Consider the following 18,119-nt stretch of genomic DNA (forward strand, 5'->3'; position numbering starts at 1 on the left):
GCAAATGCTCCATAGGGCAGCCACCATCGTGAGGGCCTCCGCTCCTCCCAAGTCAGCAGCGTGACCCGGGAATAAGGCTGACCCAGAATACACTCCCGGTGCCCTCAGTAGTTCCAAGTGGTGAGGCGGGAATCCCGGACCAGGGTCTTCCAGCTCCCTAATCCCTGTAGAGAAGCGGCAGGAGGGTGGGCGGGGCCGAAGCAGGAAGGGTAGCCTGGAAGTGCATCGGCACCAAAGGGGGAGGGGGAGAGCCAGTGGTACCGCAACGCCGGCTGGATTGTAAACAGGGAGGCTCGCCAGCAAATACACCACGGCGAGAACGCAGGAGCACCCGACAACCCCACAGCCCTAAGAACCACTCCAAAATGCCGCCAGCCACAGGCTGCAGTGCCGAGCACCACCCGGCACAAAGCTCTGAGCCATTCCGCTGCACCCCCTGCACAGAACAGCCCTGGGCTTCTAAGTGTGCGAAAATGGCTGACAGTCAAGCAGCGGCCCCAGCTTGACCTGCGCACCAGCCTGCCGCACAGAATACGTTGCGACGCCCCCCATGGTGCAGGCACAGCAGCAAGGCTGCCGTACAGAAGACCGGAACTGGAGCCTCGACACATACAGAGGTAGAGGCGCATGCAGGGAGAGAGACCACTAACAGCCACAAGCCCAAAAACAAACAGGCAAAATGGTGGCAGCAGCTGCGGATAACCCCCGTCCTTTTCAGACTGGGGGGCGTGTTTTTTGTTGAGTGACTGAAGACGTCACGGAGAGAAAGGAGAGCAAAAAACACGCCCCTCAATCCGAAACGGACGGGGCTTAAATTTACAGACAAAGCTCTTCTCCCATCAATCAATCAATCAATATATTTGTAAAGCGCGCTACTCACTCGCTAGGGTCTCAAGGCGCTGGGAGGGGAGTGATCCGCTACTGCTCGAATAGCCAGGTCTTGAGTGGTTTCCTGAAGAAGAGATGGTCCTGGGTCAGTCGTAGGTGGATGGGGAGGGAGTTCCATGTCTTGGCCGCCGGGTAGGAGAAGGATCTTCCTCCGGCGGTGGCTCTGCGAATACGTGGGACGGTGGCAAAGGCGAGGCTAGGCGAGCGGAGCTGGCGGGTGGGTGTGTAGAATGTGAGGCGCTTGTTGAGGTACTTGGGGCCCAAGTCGTGGAGAGCCTTGTGTGCGTGGGTGAGGAGTCTGAACGTGATTCTCTTGTTGACGGGCAGCCAGTGCAGGTCTCTCAGGTGGGCAGAGATGTGGTTGTGGCGGGGATGTCCAGGAGGAGTCGTGTGGAGGCGTTCTGTATGCGCTGGAGTCTTTTCTGTAGTTACGCTGTGGTTCCCGCGTAGAGGGTGTTCCCGTAGTCCAGTCGGCTGGTGACGAGGGCCTGAGTGACCGTCTTCCTGGTTTCGGTGGGGATCCATCGGAAGATCTTTCGGAGCATGCGCAGGGTGTTGAAGCAGGATGACGAGACGGCGTTGACTTGTTTGGTCATCGTGAGGGAGGAGTCCAGGATGAAACCCAGGTTACGTGCATGGTCCTTTGGCTAGGGGGCGATGCCCAGGGCAGGGGGCCACCAGGAGTCGTCCTAGGCGGAGGGGGATGATCCCAGGATGAGGACTTCCGTTTTGTCTGAGTTCAGTTTCAGGCGGCTGGTCTTCATCCATTCTGCGACGTCTTTCATTCCTTCCTGGAGGCTGGCGGTGGCGGGGTCATTGGTGAGGGAGAGGATCAGCTGAGTGTCGTCAGCGTAGGAAATGATGTTTAGGTTGTGTTGGCGTGCGATGGCTGCGAGGGGCCTCATGTAGACGTTGAAGAGGGTGGGGCTGAGCGAGGATCCTTGAGGTACGCCGCAGATGACTTCGGTGGCCGCGGATCGGAACGGAGGGAGGCGGACTCTCTGGGTTCTTCCGGCGAGGAACGAGATGATCCACTCCAGTGCCTTCCCTTGGATTCCGGTGTTGCTGAGGCGCTGTATTAGTGTGCGGTGGCATACTGTGTCAAACGCTGCTGAGAGATCCAGGAGGATGAGGGCAGCTGTTTCCCCGTTGTCAAGCAGGGATCTGATGTCGTTTGTGGCAGTGATGAGGGCGGTCTCGGTGCTGTGGTTAGCTCGGAAACCGGACTGTGAGGGGTCGAGGGATCCGTTTGTCTCGAGGAAGGTGGCGAGTTGTTTGTTGACGGTCTTCTCGATTACTTTGGCAGGGAAAGGGAGGAGCGAGATGGGGCGGAAGTTCTTGAGGTCCGTGGGGTCCGCGGTGGGTTTCTTCAGGAGGGCGCTGAGCTCGGCATGCTTCCAGTTCTCCGGGAAGGTGGCAGTGGCGAAGGAGATGTTGATGATGTCCCGGAGTTGGGGTGCGATGATGGAGTCGGCCTTGTTGAAGACGTGGTGAGGGCAGGGGTCGGTTGGGGATCCGGCGTGGATGGTGTTCATCGTGCTCGTGGTGTCTTCAGCGCTGACCGGGGTCCAGTTGCAGAGGGTGGTGGTGGGGGGCGCTGGTTCGGTGGTTGGGTGCGTGGTCTGTGCGCCGAAGTGGTTGTGTATGTCGGCGATCTTGCGGTGGAAGAACGAGGCGAGTGAGTCGCAGAGGTCTTGCGAGGGTGTGATGTCGTTGTTGCAGGCACAGGGGTTGGAGAGCTCTTTGACGATGCTAAAGAGTTCCTTGCAGTTGTGGGTGTTGTTGTCCAGTCGTTCTTTGAATGTTGCCCTTTTGGTGGTGCGGATCAGCTGGTGGTGTATGCGGGTGACGTTGTTGAGGGCTGTCATGTTTTCTTTAGTCTGGTCGTGTCGCCAGGCTTCCTCGAGGGTGCGGCAGTTTTTCTTGGAGGTTTTGAGTTCGTTGGTGAACCACGAGGCTTTCTTGCTGCCGGGTCTGCTGGGAGGGTTCTTCAGTGGTGCGAGGTCATCGGCGCAGTTGGTGAGCCACTGTGTGAAGTTGCGGGCTGCTTCGTTGGGGTCCGTTGTGTTGGTGGGAGGGTTCTGGCTGGCTGCCGTTTAGGAAGCCAGCCAATGGAGAAGAGCTAGCTCATTTACCTCCCTACCAGAAAACATAAAATCTCGGCAGCGAGACTGTGCAAGCGCAGCCTACGCTAGCCGAGACCTAAAAAGGTATTTGGAGACAATGAAAAGGCAGGAAAAGCAGGGTGGGGGGGTGGGAAAGAAAGGAGTTGGGACAATGCTGAAGGACAAAACATGACTGGATATGGGGTCTCCCTGAAGAAATTGTGGGTTGTCGGTGTCTCCCTCTTGCAAAAAGAATAGGCAATTTGCCTTGGACATAAATATGGATTTGATAATCACTGCTCTATTTGATGCAATGACATTTGGATTGCCGTTGTAATCATGGACTGTAATTTTAACCACATTTCTCAATGGTGTAGTTTAACATAAATAGGAAGCCAGTTCATTTGTTAGTTTGTGTATTGCTGTCTTTCTTGGGGTTTGATTGCTTCTGGGACCAGGCTCTCTAGCATCACAAAGATCTCTGAGATCCATAGGGCTGGGAAGCGTTACCAGAGTTCCCACCTCTTTCTTTGCACAAAACTAGCTCCCCACAGCGTCCAGCTTAAGGGCGGCAGCTTAAGGCATCACTTCCGTTTGAGCCTGTTAGATGCTCGAAATAGTAGGGGGATCAGTAACCCTGCCTCCTCCACCAAACTGCCAGTTGAGCCCTTTGCCCTTCAGTAACTACTAACATCCTAAACCAAGAATATACTGATAACTATACCAGGGTTAGCCCCCCAATAGGCTGTGTTTTGTGCCCACCTAAACACAAACTGAAGATAACCAATCCGGTGTACACCCCTCCCTCTGCCACTTAGCACGGAACAGCCACACCTGAGTTTCAGGGGTATCACTCGAACACAACACTTGACTTTTACAGAGTGGGATAGTCCCTCAGGAAACAGCCCCTCTGGTTGATATGAGCTACCCTGGGTCCAAAAGACAGTTGTTATTAGACATTAACCGTCTCCACTTCTACAGGATGGGACCACCCTTCCTAGGTTTTAAAGGGGGCGGGGGGGGATAAGCACACCTGAGGATAACCCACTTAGACTTCCACAAAACAGAGATGATCAATTTAGAGTACACCTAATCACCACCACGTAAGAATCCTGAGGTTCCACTTAAAGAGGGATCTGATCAATATCAATCTGTTTATGCTTGGAACCTACCATGCATAATCAAATGTCACCTTTACACAAGGACAACACATACACAAATTACCACAATCCAAGATGCTCAACCACCTTCAATGTGTCTCATCAGGAAGAAGCTAGGGATCAGAACACATCACTTTCCCTCCTCACTCTACTCCAACAGGTAATGACCCCTTGACTCCTAGCCCAGCCACTCCAAAGTGCCCCGTCATCGGTCTTCACTGCTGAACGCCCCCCTTCTACTCAAGCCACCAGTTTAGCGCAGGAGATAAAACAAGGTCACGATCAGCATTTACCCTCCTCCTCCCACATCCATCTCTCTCCTGCCCCCTCCTCTCTCTTCACACCACGTCCCATGAACAAGAACTACATGAGCATCTTTGATCACCTCCACAAAACAGCACAAGAAAATATTTAAAGAAACCTGGCTCAGCAACAACATCAACCTCATGTCCTGAAAATATTCCCCCGGCATATTACCTCATCAACAGAAAACACACGGACAGACAGGAGCAGGCTTAGCTTTCATCTTTAAGAAATATTTGAAAATCGCACACATCAAAACTTTTGCCATACAAACTCCCAATTTAGCATACTCCACTCCAGCCATTGATTACTCCTTCCTCCTATTCTACAGACTACCACAAAGCAACTATCAATTTATGAATGTCTTACTAGATGCAATAACAAAAACTTTGCTTATCCACCCCATTCAACCACGAGGCCCTCAACACATTGTATCAGGATTTTCTCATTTTGCCAGGCACAAAAAAGTGAGCCCAATTGCAAAAGTAAATGTGCACGCATAGTTTTACTTAAGTGTAAACTTAATACTGCACCTATTAGTAAATGTACACTTTTTGGCGACTTACTATTTCGAAGTGTAAATTAACTACTAGGTGCAGACTAATATGTCTCCACCCACCTCGAAACTGGGGTTGAAGCCTACAAGAACAATATTTATAAATGTAAAGTTAATAGTAAGGCGCTATGCTTGCTAAGATTATGGGCGCTCCCAGCAAAAGACCACCTTGAATAGGTATGGAGGTGATTTTGAGTTGATGGGGGATCGGAGCTGTATACGGAAAATGGGGGTGGGGAGGAGAAAAGGGACCGGAAAGCAGAAAACGGCTTATGTACTTGTAATACAAGGTGTATGGTTTGGAAAATGACGGATTATGTTCCTCTGGTTACCTTATTCAGGCAAATTCGAAAAAGTTAATAAAAACATTTTATTTTTGTTACTAGTAACTTTTCACCCAGAGGTCTCTGCCACCCGGCGGGAGTCTCTTAAGGTAAAGTATAGAGAAAAATAATAAATGTTTAATCACTATAAAATAATATTAAAGATGTTTTAATGTAAACTAACTTCCAATAATTATTAACCCAAGGCTACAACAACATTTTAAGGCACGTACATTTTTAAACATTTAATTTCATGAGTTGAAGAAATTAAACACATTAATATAATTTAAAACTGTTAGAAACATCTTATAAACTCATCCTATCGTTTTGAGATCTCGCCTAGGCTGTGCTTGTACTGTCTCTAAGACATGCTTTATTCAGGAAATGGGCATGAAGCTCTGCTCACTTTCCGTCCACCTTTTTAATTGGCCTCTATCCTTTGTAAATGGTGATTTTTCATTGGTCAATAGGCTTAGTAGTCCCTCCTAAGTACCGCCTTTTCTCTTCTTGTAACCTTCCATGAAGGGTCTATGGGTCAGCATCAGGCGGTTGTTCCCTGGGTGAGGAGGGTGCGTGTTGGTGGGCGCTCTTTCCACACCCTGCCAGCTAAATTCTGGAACTCTCTTCCTATGCACATGCGCAGCATGAATAACTACCTTGCATTCCGTATGGCAATTTAAACAGACCTCTTCCCTCCTCTCTAGACCTGGCATTCTGCTAGTAGCCTCCTAATTCCAGCTGTCAGCGCTGGGACGCCGCTTTGCTGGAGCAGCTGTGCGCTATATAAAACTCATAACATAACAACAAGACACCCCCGGTTACATGTGTTGTTATTTGGCATGTTTTTAATTACAGCTTCCACGCAGTATTTTCTTAAAGGGATTTCTCCTGCCTGCTTTTGCACACAAGGTTTTATTATTATTATTTAACAAGCGTGGCACGGCTTAGTACTAATAATGACGGTCATGCTTTCTTTTTGTTCCTTCTGATAGCCGAACATGGCCATATATCATTTTTTTTTTTTTTTTTTTTACATTGGCAGCACCCGCGCTTCAACTTTAAACATTAAAAACTAAATTGCGGGTACCGCGACTGCTTCAAACACAAAGAAACAGAAAAAAAATTGCATTCTTTTACTATTTCTTTACTTTTGAAGCAATCACAGCACCCACGTTTTAGCTTAAGATGTTCAAAGCCTAAGCGTGGGTGCTGTGATTGTAACAAAAGTAAACAAATAGAAAAAAAGCATTTGGCGGCCTTATTTTTTCTATTTTCTTACTTTTGTTACAAGTTAAGCAGTGCCTAAACAAGACAAAAGCTGAAACCCTTAGCTCAAGAGTGAAAAAAAATAAAAGCCATCAATTGTCCTTAGGTTTTCAGGTTTGGTACAGAAAGGACTATTTATCTGACTCTGAAAAGCTCTTCCTGGCACACAGCACATATTACTCCTGAAAAAACGTTTGGCCAGGAAACACCAAACCAAGTTTGCAGTGTGTCTGTTGTGGGCTCCATGAGGAATCATTTAAGCAGGTAAGACTCAGCTAACACACATTCTCTAACTTTGATTCCTGCATGTTCTCTCGCCTCACGGAAGTTGTTTATAAACTGTGACTTCTTAAATCACCTTGATTCTTCTAACGGCTCAGCATGAAGCATTCTCTGTAAAGTACTTCCTCTGCAACGTATTTATAATGAGCTAACAGTTTAACATCATGAATTTACATTAATTAGTAAACAAATGTTACTCCGACGCTTTTCTTGTAAACTTGTTTTTCTTTAAACTGTTATTTTACATTCTGATTCATGAATAACCTTCAGCCAAGTGTTAAATAAACCAAAGCAATCCAACTATCTACCCCCATGATTCCATTCACTCTTTCACCTGATAAACCATTCTCTCATCCATAAAACCATCGACTCACGAGACAGCCCACTCATGCTTTCACTCTCAATCATCCATCCAATCAATTACTCTCCCTCCTCTACCTACTCATCGAATTAGCGTTAACTATCTACTCACTGCTCCAACAAACCTTTCATTCATCCACACATCTATCTACTCACATATTTGACAACCTACTCACCCATCTACTGGACGATCCATCCAGCTATCCTTTTAACTATCTAAAACATATTCCTGCATCTAGTCTCACTCATAACTAAACTAAAATGTTCACATATAAAATGAGCTGGGCCTACTACCGTTGTTAATGCCGGTGTTGTGGAGTATCGTAGAGGGAGTAGAGTGTCTTAGAATGGAAGGGCATAGAGTGGAGTGGCATAGAGTGTCATGGAGTACAGCAGAGTGGAGTGGCGTTGAGTGAGTGATGCAGAGTCGAGTGCAGTAGCATAGAGTACAATGGAATAGAGTGCAGTGGCATAGAGTGTTGCAGTATAGAATACCTTGGTGTGGAGTGCAGTGGCATGGAATGCGCTGGTTTTGAGTAAGGTGGTGTAGAGGGCATTGAAATGGAGTGCAGCAGTTAAGAGTAGCTTGCAGTGGTGTAGGGTAGAGTGGCCCGAAGGAGTAGTGCAGCCTAGATTGGAATGGCATAAAGGCCCAACATCACACCCCAGTTCAAATTGTGTATGCCCTCTGTTTGTATTGCAGGTCCTAAACATAAAACAAACTTGTCTTTACCCAACAAAAACGCAAGCATTTTTAGAAATTGCACCCAATAACTGCATTCAAACTTGTTTCAATTTCTTTTAAATATTTTTCATTTCACCATCGAAGCTCCTCCGTTACTGCCCCCTACTGATCCTGTTGCTCATTACATCCATTCCACTGTTGCTCATCTTTCGCGGTCTCATTTTTTAAAACTTTTTTTGGACCCAGCAGTTTTTTTGGTGGGCTGCACCGTTCTAGCAAATGCTTTTTTCATGTTTTTTCTTGTTCACGGTTTCAAAATAAGTGTGCCATTTTGGAATGGTAAACAAAAAACAAAGTGGCTACGTTATCAAGGCACATGGTTTATAATGCTGGGCTCGCCCGACCAACATGAGGCATGCATGCGTGGTGACACGTGCGCATATGCACAAATGCACTTTTTCAAATTTGCAAACACTGTTCAGCATCGGCATTAACCATTTTGTGGTATTGCTGATGCTGAATGGCATTGTCAAAAAAAGGCATTGAAAAATCTAATACGTTTGCAAAGCTAAAGGTGAACCCTACTAGCTTTGCCAATGCGTGTTATTTCCTGTTCTTATTGTTTCTTGTCAAAATAAAGGAAAAGAGGCGCCAATGATATTTGTACGGGTTTGCAATCTTAGAAACTGTTCTCCCCTCATCGATCCATCTGGTGATAAATGGGTCATCCGGTCAGGAAGGCCGATACCGAGATTGCTTCCAGCTTGCTTAGCTTCCAAACTCCTGTGCCAATCTCATCTGGAGCAATGTGGAGCTCTGCTGTTTAAATGGCGCCAAAGAGTTTAAGAAAGATCCAAAAGTGTGGTACATTAGCCTGTCCTCAGCTTGAAAAGTAACTAGGACCTTGCTGTCAAATCAAATTGGGGTTGTCTGAAGTTCAAAAGAAATTATGAGTCAGCAGTAAAAACTGCAAGATAGAACTTCTACACCTAATATTTAGTATTTCTAATTTTCCACCAAAACGTCTGAGTTCAGTGATTTGCCTTGAGCTCTTAGGTGCTTAAGAATTAAGGAACCTATTTTGTGACTGCGTGAGCCCGAATAAATAGAAACTAGTGAGATGTAAATCATTTTCAGTTGTAAATGGATGTGCTCAATGGTAGTTCTTGTTGTGAGCCTGAGTATGTTTCCAAATGCACCATGAGTGGGTCTCAGTACTAAAATAGCATGACCCACACTGCCCCAAACCAGTGTCCTTCACTGCCCCGTGCCTGCTCCTCTCAGTGCACCGTGCTTGTGTCCTTCAATGTCCAATGCCTGTCCCTCGCCCTCCCTCACACCCTCACCCTCACACTCTCACCCTCACACCCCCTCACACCCCCTCACACCCCTCACACACACACCCTCACCCTCAGTGGCATAGAGAAGAGTGGAGTGGCACAGAGTGCAGTGGCATAGAGAACATTGTTTCAGAGTAGAGTGATGTGGCGTAGAGTGGGATGGTGCAGGGTAGAGTACAGTGACATAGAGAAGTGGAGTACAGTTCACTGGCGTAGAGTGGTGCAGAGTGGAGTGGCCTACACTGGAGTGGTGTAGAGTGCAATGGGCCATAAGAGAGTGGGGTTGAGTGTATTGCCGAAGAATTGATTAGAGCAGACCAGAGTAGAGTAGAGTAAAGTTGTGTTATTGAACAGTTCCTACTATATGTTTGTTGGACAACATAAACATCGGGATGAAGCCAGACTGATTCTTTACAACCCCTCAGGATATGTTTGCCTATAAACCTGCTAGCTCATAGTGTAACCATAAGCACCCCTAAACCTAGGAAGGTAACAAATGGATTGGACAACCTTAGACCATGACAACCTTGACTCCCCAAGGAACCATGGTAACATATCTAGAAAATGTTCACTCAGTCACTTGTGCGTGCCCAAAGAGATACACAAGAAATACACAAAGACGCTTTTCAATATTTATTGAACCATTGTGATTCTTGCATAGAAAATATGCGCTGCAATGATTAATAGGCAGAAGCAGATAAAAGTGATTAACAGTATCAGAACAGCGAAAAGGGTAAACGATTCCACCATGGTACTAAAACAGGGTATATATGCTAGCATATAAGTATAGTGTACTCCTACTATGCCAGGGGTGGGTAATTTGTATCGCCTGACGCCCTGGACATGAGGATTCTTGTTGTGGACAAGAAGTTTTATTGTCTGCTTAGTCCTCCGGACAAGTAGACATTCTCTTTAACCCTTGTGCCTATAATCACAAAGCAGTTATTATCCGATTGGAATATGCAAGCTTAGTGAATGCGCCTTTTTTTAGGTAATTACGGTAACTAAAAGCCTGGCTGCAGCTGTGAGAAAGTTTGTGCTGTTGTTTTAATCTCCCCTCCGTTGTTTTAATCTCCCCATCGGGATGATCTCCCCATCGGGATGATCTCCCCTTCGCATCTGCACGCGTATTTAACCCTGCAAGTGCATTTGCAAAAATAAACTTTTGGCATGTCTTTCTGAGCTCCCTAGCCGGCCCTGCCAAAAAGCCAAAAAATACCGTTATTGCTCACTGTATCTGTAAGGTTCGTCTGGGCTGGCTCTAGGGCGGTGCGATCAGTGCCACCGCAAATGTATTATGGCTTAAAAACCACCTGCTGCCTCGTTCCTTCCCTCCAGCAATTTTAAGAGATCAATTAAAATGTCAAGATTACTCCGGTGATAAATGTTCTTCCTGGAGAGAGAAGGAGTTTTGTCTAGTGGAAGTTTGACTACTCGTAAGTTAGCTCAGAGGGTTACTATGCCTGCTGCTAAAAACGTGTGCCATGCAGATTGCAAAGTGCATGTAATATTAATAGGTACATAGGTTACTGCTATTGTCCGAGAGATATTTGTTATTTTGCAGTTTATAAGTTAGAATCCTAATAGAGAACAATGAGGTATTAACTGTCATTAAAGGTCTGCATGCAAACTGCAGGGTTTATATTAGACCTACATGTCTTTTTTTGCCCGGCTTTTCCTTAACCTGATCTAGCTAAAAAGGTTCATTTGGGTAGAAATGAATTATTACTATTGAAGAAAACCCCTAACAATTAGTGTTATGTTTTAAATTCTGAATTTGTGCTTTTCCAGACCAAGGACTATATCTGCCTATCAGTAAAGTATGGATGACATGTGACTCTTACATCTTGTAATCCTCTGTCTTATGTAACGTGTTTCTTATACACTGATTTACACGTGCGATTGTCTCTGTTAAATGTGTGTATGATGTAAAGTGCTCTGACACCTCACACTGGTATGAGTGGTGCTATAAAACTAAATAAATCTGAGAGACTGGTTATGGAGATTTGAGGGGCACTGTTAACTGGTGGTAGTGAGGGAATAGGAATCTGTGGTGGAGATGGTCACTCGAGGGCGCCAACAAACATTGTCACACAGGGCAGGGCGCCACCAATGCTAAAGCCGGCCCTGAGGTCTGTGTTAGAACACCGGCTCCCATATTAGTTATGCTTCTGGGTGCTAAAAGTTGCTGCACATGCGCTCTTAGTTAAACAATAAAGATATGCCAATAGTGGTGCTGGGTGGATTCCCCTGCAGTGGTAGATGCCTACGTGAGCGGGGTCAGGGAAGGTGCATGTCGTACGTTACAATTCCTTGAGAGTGTACAGGAATGCTGTGTATGCAAATTCTCGAAAAGAGTAAGAAGTCAGAGGAGCCCTGCGAGCTGAAGTTGAAGGCAAGGAAGCTGAACAAAAAGGATGTGGTGCCACTGGACGCCCTCAATTACATAAAGGGTTACGGATATAAGATGTACTTGTTTGATAAACATATACAGATTTCTCACTGCTTAAAAGCCCCTGAAGTCAGCTGTGTGTGAACACCAGAGAGCCTTAAAACCAGTAATGCAGGAAATATTTGATGCACTTGTAGAGAGTTCTGAAGTCCCCGATTCAAGGAACTACTGGGACATTCCTCTATTTACTGTGCAGAAAGATGCATGCTGCCATTTGTGATGCTATTTTCCACAGGAAAGCAGTTTCTGTCCAGGGGAATAGATCGTCTCATTTGCGTAGGCTCAGTGTCAAGGTTGATAAACATGAAATGCAGGAACTTCCAGGAGGCACTTACCGAAAGCGCAAAAAACTCAACTAGTGGGAACAAAATCCCAACCAAGAGGCAGGCAGCAAGCAACGGAGTGGGACATTGGGCGTGTTTCAAAATGCTCAATCCTTCTTTTACTACATTGTCTTAAAGGCATATGTTTCCCAATGGAGGTGGTACTGACCTTTCTTCACTGGGAGCTCGCTGTTGGTGGTTAATGCACCCTCTGTGTCCCCTAAGTCCTCCTTCTCCCTGTCTTCCCCAGTTTTCTAACTTCACTGGTTTCTGTTCCCGTTCAAGTAACCTATCTGATCAGCTGGTACAATTTGTGTTTCACCATACGTGGCTCACTTACCCTGAGCCCGAGCCTAGACTCTCATGGGGATGATCAGGCTCCCCGGGCGAAACGCTAGTAGTCTGACCCGCTCTGCGCGCTCTCCCCCACTTTCCTCAGGTATTTGGATCCTTTTCTCTAAATACCTCCTTTAATGCCACACCATAATCATAAATGCCCACCTCAAGCTGTTCTCTAGTGCCCACATATCTGCTTTGAATCCTTCAGTTGCTTGTGCCCAGCCTGTCTCTTCCTCCCACCACATTCACTGAACTTTTAGCACCACATTCTAGTGCTATATCTCAGTCGTTCACAAGTTCTCCCCTACTAGCCAGTACTTGTTGTTGATATTATAGTGCTTCACACTTCACTCGTGTTCTTTTCAAGCACTATAAAAACAGACTTTACCACTACTTAATCAGATGATAATCAGTGACCTTAGAAGGCTGAATGACGGAGGCTGCCCTGCCAGGGTTTTAGTAATCTTCTCTTCCAGCTCGAGCCCAAAACTAAGAGAACATTTAAAGTGCCATCATACCTCCTTCTGTTCGAGTATAATCCTGGGTGGAAGCTATCTAGATCCTAACACCTAAATGCCACAGTAATGGGGGAAACAAAGGCACACAGCTTGTTATCACTTAAGTAAAAAAAAGCTAAGATTTGGAGGCTGGTTTTTGATTTTCTGTAGCTCCTATATGTAACACATATGCATGTACTGTAAAAATTTCAGCTGTAATGGTGCGTATGAGTATTTATAGGAATGACAAAATAAATAGCAATTCCTAACTTTTTTAATGTAATACTTTCATAGCGCTACTTATCCCACTGTAAGATGCCAGAGCGCTTTACATCTCACACACATTATACACTGACTAATAACCATACAAGTGTGTAGTGTCATAAACAGTCTTTACTGGTAGGGATTATATGCCACGATTGTTTGGCTGGTAGAAATTGAAAGTTGGGGTTTAAAATATGACACTGCCTGGATGGTCTATTAATAATGCTCAAAAAAACTATTTAGCAGCCTTATAATAACATATTGAGAACAAACAAGGTTCTAAACCCATGTCTTGCAGTTTACATGCAGGTGCTTGATGCCAGTTTATAGCTCACTGAATATTGCCTGGTGATTTTTTCAATAATTCACAGCTTGGGTGTCTGTTCTCTCCACCTCAATCCAGCCTGGTCCCCTTGAGGTCTACCTCCACGCCATCTGTGAGTCTCATAACATTCCCTTCATTGATTCGGGTATTATGCTATTGAAATATCCACTCTCAGAGCTGTATTGTGCAGGCTTCTCAATTTTGACTCTTTCCTCTGTTTCTGTGGAGGCAGTTGGCAGGCCTGATGGAAGGCAGGAAGCAAAGTGAGCTGGTTAAGGTAAAAGGATTGCTCAGAGCGCTTAGATGAGATCGCAGAAGGGGTAAAGAAGGCTGAGCAGCCTGTCATAAGTGGAGGCAAGGTAGCAACAGTAGACAAGAGAGGGTTTTGGAAGGGATGAAGCATATGGTTAAACTGGAGATGGAATAAAACCTCTTATGAGAGGGGAGGAGAACCTGTAGTGAAATGTGCTTGGGGTACAGAGCCTGTGATGAGGGAGCGGAGAGAAGGTCATGGGATGGGTAGTGAGAGGGATATCCATTCCAATGTATATAGTGTGAAGGTATATTTTGTAGTAAGGGAGTGGTGTAATTTAACAGTAAGTGTGTGAAACCCTTGTTGTGAGAAAAGAGAACAGGCGGGTTATGAACCCGATGATTAAGATGTGGAATTGGTGTGGGCCCTATGGCAAGTTAGTGGAAAGGCAAATGATTTATGCTGATAGCAAGAAAACAGTGTGGAAGGTAATACTTTATAATAAGAGAGTTTGCAAGTGCAAAGAGGCAGAGATGGTCATGTATACTTTGGGTTTTATAGTTGAGTAGTAATAAGTCCTTGCTAGTCTGTATAGCTTTTGGTTTTATAGAGTGCGTGGGACTAGTGGATTACTTTACAGGGCTAGAAGATTATTGTATCCCTTTGTCCCTTGGACAAGTACAGTTTTTCAAAAATTCCACACCCCTGAATGCGCACCCTAACCTAATTGCCTAGGGCGGGTGTTCTGCCAAGAGTCTCCTACTCGATGATTTAACACTATGCAGGTCCCCGTCTTGGTCACAAGTTGGACATCCCTTCTCATTGTTGGAAAACAGGAATCAGCTGGGCCGAGACTCCGACCTCACAGTGACAGAAAAGTGTTTCTCTGATTTGAACACAGAAATTATTGTGCATTTATTATAACAATATCCATGCTTCCCTGTCTAGGTCTCAGCCATGCCGTCATTGTTTATCCTTTTGTGATAGCTATGTCGCCTTATGGACGTATAACAAATAACATGTGAACAATGAGTATTTAGGCTTTGTACTAAATGTTCAAGGTGTTGTGATAGTGTACTTACGAAGTGGAATTGTAAGCAATGTGGTGTCAGAGAAACCTATCCTGCACTGTCACACACAGAAATGTGTGTCAAAAGTAATTGCATAGGAAAAGAAGGCAACTTAAGCAACGTGTGCATATAAAATTGCAGTGTTCCTTCCCAGCACTAATACAGCCATGTGACAGAGTAGAGTGTATTGTCATAGACTGCAGTGGTGCACAGTAGATTAGGGTGGCGTGTAGTGGCATGGACTGTAGTGGCGTTTAGTGTAGTGGCGTACAGTGCACTGGATTAAAGTACAGCAGAGTGGCATAAAGAACAAAGAGTAGAGTGCCTTGGCACAGAGTGCAGTGGCTCAGAGTAAACTGGTGCAAAGTAGAGTGGTGCAGTGTTCAGTGAAGGAGAGTGAAGTGTTGCAGAGTAGAGTGACGTAGACTGCAGTGGTGTAGAGTGGTATATAGTGCATTGGTGTATAATGCAGTGGCACAGAGAAGAGTGGTGCAGAGTACAGTGGCATTGAGAGCAGTGGCGAAGAGTACAGTGGTGCAGAGTAGAATAGAGTGAATGCAGTGGCGTAGAGTGTTGTAGAGAATAGTGGCATACTGTGTATTTGTTTTGAGTGAAGTAGAGTTGAGTAAAGAGGAGTGGAGTACAGTGGTGTAGAGTGGAGGGATGCGGAACGAAGTGGCGCAGAGTAGAGCGGAGTGGCGCAGGTTAGATTGTAGTGGCATAGAGTGGAACAGCGCAGAGTGGAATAGAGTGGCGAAGAGTGCAGTGGCATAGAGTAGATTGTTTCAGAGTAGACTGAAGTGGCGTAGAATGCAGTTGCGTGACGCAGAGAGGTGGGTCGTAGAGTGCGGTGGTGCAGAGTAGATCATAGTGGCTTAGAGTGGATTGGCGTAGAGTGGAGCACCGTAAAGTGGATTAGAGTGTATTAGCTTACAGTGCATTGGTGTAGAGTGCAGTAGATTGGAGTAGAGTGGTGCAGAGTGCAGTGACAAAGTGCAGTGATGCAGAGTAGAGTGGCCTAAAGTTCAGTGCAGTGGGGTAAAGTGGAGTATGCATGGTGTGGTTCCGCACTGCCATTACAGATAGCACATCTTAAATTGAAATTACCATTACATTTGCACAGACACACAGTTTTACTGGTAAAAGTATACAGCCCAACACACTTCAGAATTACCAAAATATTTGCTGAATTTGTGTTTTCTTAATTCTGATATATTCCGAAATATCCGCACAGTTCATTACCAGACATATAAATGTTGTTGTGTGGTAGTGGCACAAATACACATGTTATGTTATGTAGTAAAAAATAACATTGTACATCCTTCCTCAGCACACCCCCACTGTGATTATTACATAAGTCCTCTTACTTTGAAGTCCGAGAAAGAAAATTAAACACCAATCTCCCTAGAAGACAAAGCTTGACACTTGACTTCTGTTTTTGAAAGCACAGTAAATGTGACAAGATAATAAGATTTAGAGGTCGGTTTACAGAAAGGGAGCATTTGGAAAGTTACAGTAAATAAGGTATGGGCCAAGGAATCGAAACTCAATCTGGACAGCCTAAAACAAATAAAGCCAGCAAATAGAAAGCAAACAAATGTGAGTTACAAAGCCAATGGTAAGCAATGGGCAGAATGTATTCCCAGGGAAGCTTTCTGAATGTCCCCTAGATGTTGTTAGCAATCCTGACAGCTGTGCTAAGTTTCAAATCTAAGTCCGAAAGTGCAAGCAGTGGAAGAGAACACACTGGACAAGGAACAGTCATTTGGCCATGCACCAGGTGAGGGACAAACACAGTAAATGCCAGAACATGTGACCAAAGAGAAGCAAGAAAATTAGTGTGACTATGAAGCCAACCAACAGGAGGCACCCTGTAAGTAAACAGCCTCGCAAGCAACACCACAAGGACTGTCTCAGGCAAGACCTAATGTCATTCCGAATGATAGTCACAGAACTGCAGCCTCACTAACATTATTGAACACAGGGAACTGACTGCCTGCCTGAACGTGGAAGAGGGGTGAATAGCAGCAGCCAGAAGGGGGAAGCAACCTCACGGAAAAAGTGTGCGCCAAAAGAGAGCGTGGTGTCTCATAAGATTGGGGGTGATGCCTAGAAATGTGAGCCAAAAGGTACTTGGAAAAAAAACACAAGAACTGTCGGCCCAGGGATGGAGCGTAGGCACAAGAGCCGCCAATCATGATGGCATGGTACGAAGGGATGTGAGACAAAGAGGGACGCAAACAGAGACGGGGGGACGCAAACAGAGACGGGGGGACGCAAACAGAGACGTGGGACGCAAACAGAGACGGGGGGGGGACACACACAGAGACAGAGGGAGGCATATAAACTGTCATTCGTTGGAAAGCATCGAGGGTGTCAGCCGCAGGAGTAACCCGTAAATGTCAGCTGCAGGGAATTCACCAGAGGCTGTGAGGAGGAGAGGCTGTCAGTCATGTAGGGGTCACTGTCAGCAAGAGGAAAAGCTGTCAGCACGAGAGAGGCGGAAAAGCTGCCAGCAGGAGGGAGGAGCGAATGTCAGAGTGAGAGGCTGTCAGTGATAGAGATGAGCCTGACAGCAGGAGGGGAAAATGCGGGCGAACACACGAGGGTGCCAGGTAAAAAGTTGGTTCGATGTTAGAAACTGCAAAGTAGAGACTGCAGGATATTCGGAATGCTCTGGGTCTCACCAGCGGGACTTGAGACTGCTGTCCATCAATATCTCCATCGCCTCTAGTCGCAAGGATCCAACCGGTTCCCCGGGCAGCTGCTTTCTTGGCACCTGCACTGTTCCGGTAAAAGCAGCTGTTCTTCCTCGGAGGGTGGCCAGAGACTGTTGGACCCCTCGACTGTGCTGCGCTGGGCCTGTGACACAAGAATTGGCCCTTAAACCCAAGCGTGTAGCGCTTCAGTTTACCTCTAGCCCTGGGTCGACTGACCCGGTTTAACTTCCAACACCATACAGAATTACGGAAGCCTGGAAGGGCCATGCCACGCCCGAATAACAGACATGATGAATCCATAGAAGCATGGGTCAATGGCCATCCTACTTCAGACTAGGGGCAACGCGAAATATACCTGTTACAGACTAGCGGAATACCCATTGTATCCGATAAAAACACTGTTGCAACAGCTGCGTCGCATTTACAGAGCTATGAATTACAAGCTACCAACCATGAACACAGAAAAAGGACTGTAGAAGGAAGAACTGCCCGTCGCTCCAAACCGTGGCGGCCATAATAGACTGGTCAAACTTCCCTACGCCGACCACGATGGGGATCGAAAGTAACACCAGCATGGTGCATACCTCTAAGCAGTCTGCTTGCTCTAC

At 46.1% G+C, this 18,119-nt stretch overlaps 1 protein-coding gene and 1 pseudogene across 4 annotated transcripts in view; one reads left to right on the plus strand and one right to left on the minus strand.

Annotated features, from left to right (window-relative positions):
- Positions 1-17,911, minus strand: part of FKTN (fukutin) — a 111,333-nt gene extending 93,422 nt beyond the window's left edge. The window contains exon 1 of one of the 4 annotated variants that reach the window (XM_078676669.1): positions 17,479-17,911. The gene's annotated coding sequence lies outside the window, so the exon portion shown is untranslated. The remainder of the gene's footprint in view (positions 1-17,478) is intronic. The other 3 variants (XM_078676670.1, XM_078676667.1, XM_078676666.1) reach the window with 3 other exon arrangements.
- Positions 11,490-12,079, plus strand: LOC144820310 (protein KTI12 homolog pseudogene; annotated as a pseudogene).
- Positions 17,912-18,119: the final 208 nt, after the last annotated feature.

This window comes from Lissotriton helveticus, chromosome 2_1 (assembly GCF_964261635.1).
Source record: "Lissotriton helveticus chromosome 2_1, aLisHel1.1, whole genome shotgun sequence".
In the NCBI taxonomy this organism is placed as follows: domain Eukaryota; kingdom Metazoa; phylum Chordata; class Amphibia; order Caudata; family Salamandridae; genus Lissotriton; species Lissotriton helveticus.